The sequence below is a fragment of the Pinus tabuliformis genome, chromosome 8, assembly GCF_031772625.1.
Source record: "Pinus tabuliformis cultivar Carrire ecotype Pingquan chromosome 8, CPIR1, whole genome shotgun sequence".
Taxonomy (NCBI): domain Eukaryota; kingdom Viridiplantae; phylum Streptophyta; class Pinopsida; order Pinales; family Pinaceae; genus Pinus; species Pinus tabuliformis.
In genome coordinates, this window is record NC_142294.1 from 1,805,775,964 (window position 1) to 1,805,784,210 (window position 8,247).

The window sequence follows — 8,247 nt, forward strand, 5'->3', positions numbered from 1 at the left end:
CAGCTGCAAATTTGAGCCAAAACCCATCTCAGTTGTGCTCTCTGGCCCATCGCATTGTCTGTCACTGTCTACCAGTATGCATCACTCTTCTTGAGTCTGAAAAGTGTGATGCATCCTTGTTTCTGTGAAGGCCAGGTGCGATGATTGACTAAGCCTATTTCCCTTCTTGAAATTTGGGGTTTTGTAATTGTTTTCAGCTCTGTTTAGTTTTTTTGCTGCTTATGAGCAGTACCTCATTACTAAAGCCTCCTTGCATCAGATAGATCAGCCTCCATTGATTAGGATTAGTAAATGTTTTTATGTATTTGTCCATCATTTATGATCCTTTGACGAAAAGTTGCTTAAATCAAACTGTCATTTTCGTGCAAAAAGTGTCATAACTGTCGTTTTGTGTCAAAAAGAGAAGTGTCGTTGAGTTTTCCTTCCTTGGATAGTCGATTGAACTTTTTGTCATGTATTTGATATGATTTGTTGATATTTGAAGTGTCGAAAGCATTTTTTATTTGAAATCGAAAAGTGTCGTTTAGTCTTCCTTTCTATTTTGAAAAAGAAATTGTCGAAATGTCGCTTTGAGAAAAAATATTTCAGATCTTTACTACTTTTAGTTTTCTTTTTTGGCATTTTCACATTAAAGAGAACAAAAAACAAATACATGCATTTGAATTTGCATTTAGACTGTGTGCAAAAAATGATTGAGGAAAAGTGCATTTAGTGTGTGCTCTTTGCTCTTTTTTTGAAAGAAATCGTAATCTTCTTTCCTAAGTAGCTAGGATTTTCATTTATCAAAATAAACAATGATTGTTTATCATTGTAGAATAGTCACTTTCATTCCTTTTCGACTCTTTAAAATAAAAGGTCCATCTGAGCACTTGTCACTTCAGGCTCATTAAAAATCGAAGGGGACTAGATTCATCTTTAGCTTTTTCTCGACTCTTAAAAATTGAAAAAGCAAAGTTGTGTCAAAGTGTCATTAAAATTTATTAATTTCGGAATAACATCCCTATTTCCATCATTGATCTTAGGTTGAGATAATGGAGTCCACCAATCATGGAATCCCTTTTGAGGGGAATCCTAGACCTTTTACATCTTGGGGAAATATTGGTGCTCCTCATATGGCCACTTTGTCCCTTCTGGGACTTACTATTGGCCTCCCAGTATGGCTATTCTCAACCTCTGTGGTTCAAAATAATGTGATTCCTTAGCAATCGAATCAGCATCCAGTTGATGCTAAGGTTGACCCCTCGCCTTCTTCTTCATTTGTTTCTCCCTCCCCTTCTTCCTCTTCACTTGGTGAAAGTAGTGATGCTAATAACCAAGTGGCTAAGAAGAAGAAGAAAGGTAAGGAGAAGAATAATAAGACAATTTAGCAAGGGGGCAACCAACCAACCATAGATTTGGATGCATCAGCTGGTGAAAATCCACACATTAAAGCTCATAAACCCAGATATCCATGCATAATCTGTAAAGGAGACCATTTTCATCGAGATTGTCCATGCATTCCTTGGATCTTGAGAGAATGGTCCCCCGGTTCGCACCAACCGATGTCATCAACCTCTGTTGATCATGTTGATAATACACCATCAACTAGTGATAGTGAAGTCCACTGATAGAAAGGAAAAGTCAAAGTTCCATGTGAGTTATGTGAAGGGAACCATACACTTCCACGTTGTCCTTTTTTGGGTGAGGCCAAAAGAATCCTGCATAACCGTCATGCTTCACTGCAGTGACTTCTACCTGGATACAGGAAACTCTCCCCTAGTCCTTTACTAGTTGAAAATCCGACTGACTTAACTGAACCGTCGGTCGAAACACCTATCGTTGAAAGTGAATCTTCTGAGTCCATATCAGACCAAAGTCAACAGGTCGAGATAGTAGTCGACCCATTTTTACCTTCAGAAGATCATATCCATCCTCAAGAGAGTGAGAACGATACTGTTCAAATTCTCTTTGTTACTTCAGAGTCCAATGAACTTGGGGGCAATCCGCCCATTCCTTCACAACAGGAAGAGAATCCCCCAGTTCTCGACACTCAAGGGGTTATTTCACCCATTTATTCGGTACCCCCTCCAAGCAGTCTAATCACTTCCTTTGATTGGAATCGACTAGCAAGATCTTGCCTTCCTTCTTATGTACCTTTTCGGATCATAGTACAAGTTTACAAAATGATCGTGTCAGGCACTATCATAGATGAGGGTGTGTCAGTGAGTATCCTTTCCTCAACTGCTTGGAAAGCACTTGGTTCGCCATTGCTTATGCCTGTTACACCGAATTTGGCAGGCTTTAACAAAGGAACCAGTTGACTGTTAGGGATCCTTCCTAAGTTACTGATAACTTTGGGATGGAAAACCGTTCACCTGAACGTGATGGTAGTCCGAGGAACGTTAGATTACAATCTACTCCTTGGACGCGACTATGTTTATAACATGGAAGCTATTGTTTCAACACTCTTACGAAAGATGTGTTTCCTGCTTGAAGGAAAAATTGTCACCATTGACCAGCTTTCATTTCCCGGTTCAAGCATAGCTCCAAGTCAACCATCATCCTAAATGGTCCTTTTATGTCCACGGTGTCTCTTCAACCTTCATTCCGTCCACCTAATTACCGCAAGTAATCTGGTGAATGTAACGAAGCTTAGGCGGAATGCACCCTTGTCTATTTTACAGACGAACCTAGCTGAAAAAATAGGTCTCCCTGTAGGTTATGTGATTATTCTGGGATACCTTTCACCTTTGTCTATTTGGCAGACGAAGTGCAGGAAGTTTTTTATCTATTCCGCAGAAGAAACCATCCTGCATAACCACGGTAAGTTTCCATATGGCTAGTGGAGACTCTCCTTTTCATCATGCTGGGGGCATGCAAACTTTTTATGCAAGCTAAAAACGACCAATTTCATTTCCTAGTTTTTTTAATTTTTTAGCTTTTTTGCTTTTTAGCTTTTTAGTTTTTTAACTCCCGAGGTCGGGTGATTGGTTCGACACAACATTCACCTTTGTCTATTCTACGGACAAAGAAAAGGAATTGTTTTGTCTAACCACTGATGAAACCATGCTACCTAACCTCAAAAGATCCTTAGTTTTTTTTAGTTTTTTAGCTTTTAGTTTGGTCATTTCTAGTTTACATAAAAAGATAAACCCACACTGAGCATAGTTTCCGCAAGGTTCAAGCTCGTTAAAAAATGAACCCGCACCCAAACAGAGCATATGTTCCCCTAGAGTTCAAGCTCGTTAAAAAATGAACCTACCTTCGGTAAATAACCTTCGTGATTGCCATTACATCAGCCTTTTGAGCCTTGGTTGTGTTCCTGCCATCACCTCCATTCTTTTGGCCGATCATACGCTTCCACTTGATTGTTTACCCTTTTGAGGAACAACTGCGACAAGTGGTCCTATTAGCCACCCTCTTCACATCACCATGTTTTGAGAAGTTCCAAGATTACCCAAACCAGTTGCTACCCCGGATACCACTCGTTCCTAAAAAACGAGTCCTCTTTAAACCCTTTTCAGACTCGTTAAATATGAAAATATTGTCAAGCAATTGGCCTCTCCAGCTCGTTAAAGTGATTGGAAGCACCATCCCTCCTATATATTTTAATCTTTTTCGGACCTGAGGGATTATCTCATGAAAAATTTCGAGCGTTTGTCTATTTTGGCTCGCTAAAGTGATCGAAAAGTCATCCCTTTTGTATTATTTTAATCTTTTTTAGACCTAAGGGATTATGCTACAAAAAAGAACTACTGGAGTTTTCTTTTCGTCCCTTTTCAAACTCTCTAAACATGAAAAGTACCGAGTTATCTTTGTTGTTAAACTCGTTAACACAATAGCGATAAACTTGTCCAACAAGACAAGAACAAGTTTCATTGTCGCTAGACTCACTAAGAACATAGTGACAGGTTTGCCCGAAGGGAAAATTATAGAACAAGCATATGTTATCCTCCTCAAGCTTGAAAAAAATAAAGAGGTACTGGTCAGCAATGACTGGGGAAAAAGGGAAGAAAACTTGAAGAATTTTATGGTAGCAAGTCGCTCTTGAACATGACACTTTCACTCCATCACCATGATTGAGTCAGGTTAGGTTATTCTGTTCACCGGTCTATTCACCATTGGTCTTTCACACCATCTATTTTTGGGGTTAAGGCTACCGATCCATCTCAGTGTCACCGATATGTTCAAGAGAAGTCATTCATTTGAGAATTCATCATCCAATTAATGCCTCATCCACTGAAATACCTTCAATCTCCACTTTTCATGACTCTGATTCCTAAACCTTGTGTCGTCGATCGTTTTCACCTCCAGAAAATCATTTGCTTCGTTTCGTGTCATAGATGTGGGATACATTAAGGCCCTCCTACGACGGGTCACTTCTTGTCGACATCAGCTCATTATCCAAGAAGTTGACTTAGAAAAAACCCTTTCAGTACTTTGAAGCTTGCATGCCTTAATGGAAAGTTTCTCACTTCCAGCGATAGGTTGACATCAATGGCCTTCGACCGAAAGATTTTGCGTGGTGTTTGACATCGGATCATATATTCACACCACGTGAATTGTACTGTAGTACCTTGAGGGTCATTATCATTATCGGTGATTCCTCTTGCGTCTGTTAACAGCTCACATTATTGGCTAGTAATCAGGCGATGTCTTTCCATGTTCGACTTCAGAACATCTTTTCACATGGATCGACTTGTACATCGGGCGAAGATTGAACGAGTTTGAAGACCTCGGATCTAGTTTCATCCATCCGGGCTACGATATATTCAGGAATATAAAGACATCAAATGTACACAGATGGTCATCCAAGCCAGGGACGATGACCCTACATATGAAGAATCACCAGTCTGCAACTGCAGACGATTATCTGTTCTATGTACATGAAATGAATTTATAAAGCTGAGCATGGGAATTCCCGCCTCAGCTAGATCATGAAAATTATACGATGATGATGTATTGTATTGTATCTTATACAAGTCACCTTCCAGTTTCGAAAACCTCAGATCCTCATGTTAAAGCATTTCACCGGACATTAAAGATTTACGACTTCATGATTTAGGGGGCAACTATTATAGACATATTTGGGCACTTCAACCCCAATATTATATGTCGATAAACTAGGGCTCTTTAATCCCTAAAAGTGTTTTTTCATACCCTAAAAGATCATGGTCAATTGAAAACATTATTCCCCAAAATTTCCACCTAAAAAACCATCCAGAACTGGCCTGAATTGGACCATATTAAGAGCTCCACTATCAGGGTGCAGTGCATACTGACTTCTACAGTAGCCAGGTGCGATGCATACTGAAAAGGCCTTCTGTGAGGTGTGATGAGTGAGAATGGACAAATGTCCTAGACAGTTTGCTAAGTGGATGCTCATGGAATCTTCTAGAAACTTCTCATATGACACTTGTATCTCCGAATTCGCCCAGGGATGAGTAAGAGATCCAAGAAATCTCCAAGTGGAACCAAAAACAACAAGTGGAATGACACTAATCAAAAACCCAGAGATGACTCACACCCTTGCAGACATCTATAAATGGATCCCTCATCTGAGAGATCTAGAGGCCAGAATTGGGTAATTTGTAAGGAAGTGCTGATAGTTTGTATCTGAGAAAGAGCATTGTATTGTTGGGTGACCTTGCTTTTCATGAGGTGAAGAGGGCTTTGATGCAGGGAGGATGATGCTGGATCAGACAACTGGGTTGTAATTCTCCCTTCTATTTTAATAAAGTTCTTTGAGTTTTCCTTCATACAATTGTGTATTTGTGAATGTTGTTATTTGTGAATGATATTGTATGTTCATTGTATTTCTAATTCTGCAATGCTTATGATATAATAGATCAAGATGCTTTGATGGTTCTTTGTTACTGTGGTTCTACAGGTACTCTCCAAGCGGGATAAGTACGAAGGAGGAGTTGCAAGTTCTGTCAAGGGGGAGAGAAATCAAGCAAGGAGTTGGTTCCTTTGCCTCTCTATTATCTATCATACATAGATTAAATCACAAATTGCTTTAAATTGTTTGTTTCTAGGATAGCTGCCAATCCTAGAGGGCTAGTCGATTGAAAAGACACTAGTTTTCTTGGAAACAAAAGGAGAGAAGGAGGGAGGGAGAGATGTTTTTGGAGGGGGGAAAAGAGGGAGGGAAGAACAAAGACATCGACAGATAGAGGTGAAGAAAGAGAGGGGGTGAAAAGGGAGAGATGAAGATGAAATGAAGGAGAGAGGAGACAAGGGAAGAGAGAGAAAAGGAGAGGATAGAGATAGGGAAAGAAGCGGAAGAGAGAGAGAGAGAGTGAGACATAGATATGGAGGGGGGAGAGAGGGAGGGCAATAGTGGAAGATCTGGAGAGTGGAAAGAGAGAGAGTGTGTGATGGGGGGAGAGACAGAGGGAGGTGGGAGGGAAAGGGGGAGAGAGAGGACTTGAGAGAGATAAGGAGAGAGAAATAGGGAGAGAGAGATGGAGTTGTAGGGGTAAGAAAGGGAGGGAAGAATAAATACATAGATAGAGAAAGGTAAGGAGGGAGAAGGAGTGACAAAGGAGAGATGGAGAAATAGTGAAGGAGAGAAGGGGAAGAGAGGGAGATAGAGAAGGGGAAGAGAGAGATGGAGAGGAAAATGGAGGGAGAGATATATAGACATATATGGAGAGAGAGTGTGTATGTTTTAGGGGTGAGAAGGAGAGACAAGAGGAGATAGAGATATAGATGGAGGGGGCCTTGGGGAAAGAGGGAAGAAGAGAGAGGCAAAGAGAGGAAGGGATGAAGAGAGATAGATATGGAGAGAGAAGTAGAAGAGAGAGAGAGGGGGGGGGAGGAGAGAGAGAGGGAGAGGAAGAGGGAGGGGGAGAGAGAGAGATAGATATGAAGAGAAAGTGTGTATGTTTGGGGGGTGAGATAAAGAGACAAAAAAGATAAGACAATGGGAGATATAGATATATATGGAGGAGGCTTAGAGAGAGAGAGAGATAGAGAGATAAGGGGAAGAGAGAGAGAGGGAGAGGTAGATAGATATATATGGAGAGAGTGTGTGTATTTTTTTGGGATGATTTATAAAGATAAAGAAAGAGGGACAAATAGAGATAGAGATAGAGATATAGATGGAGGGGGCGAGAGGTAAGAAGAGAGAGATAGAGAGGAGGATGGAGGAAAGGATATACCTATGGAGAGAGAGAGAGAGGAGAGATGGAGGGAGGTATAGATATATATGGCAAGGGGGATATGGAAGAAGATAAAGATAAAGAGAGGGATGAAGAGGTGAAGAGAGAAAAATGGGGGAGAGAGGGAAGGGGAGAGAGAGAAGGAGAGAGGGAAGGAGATAGACATAGAGATGGAAGGTGGAGAGAGAGCAAAGAACAAAGAGACATACAAAGACAAATATAAACATAGAAGTTAGATCTAGAATGTCATGAATATTTTGGTTTTTCACTAAATAGTTGTATTGATTTTAGTGTAGTTATTGATTTCTAATAATATTTGATTGCTTGCACTAGATGCATTGGTTTCAATGTAAATGTTGATTTCTAATTCTATTTTATAGCTTGCATTATATGCATTGATTTCAGTGTAGAAGTTTATTTCTACTCCTATTTGATTTCTTACACTGGATGCATTGATTTAAGTGTAGATATTGATTTATAATACTATTTGGTTGCTTGCAATAGATGCATTGATTTAGTGTAGATGGTTATTTCTGATTTGATGCAACTAGATGTATGATGTATATTAATTTCAAGTAAATAGATTAATAGTGTGCATTAATTTCAATGTAAGGACATAAAAATTATTGATGACGTGCATTGACTTCCATGTTACAACAACCATAAATACAATACTTGAATTTTAATCCTATATAAAATGTTCACTTACCTGAAATGTTTGCTTGTTGAAACCGTAAACTATTTGTAATTGGGTACATTCTTCTTATTCCCATTTTCCATCATTCAACATTGTCAATCACTCTACATTCAAATGAGGTAATAGAAAACAACTACCATTGAAAATTATTTAGGGCTTAACACTACATAAGTCACAATGATTGACTTTGGAGAAAACTACTATTAATATTGGAGAGAAAGAGAGACAAGTTATGATGTTTACTACAATAGCTTGAGTTAAATATTTGAATGATTTATAGTTTCAACTGTTCTTTTCATTTGATCAATATGAAAAGATGGAAATACTAATAGGTGTGATAGTAAGAACAATAGAAGAAAATAATTTGAGATTGATCACAGTGAAGATTGTTTGTAATTGAATACA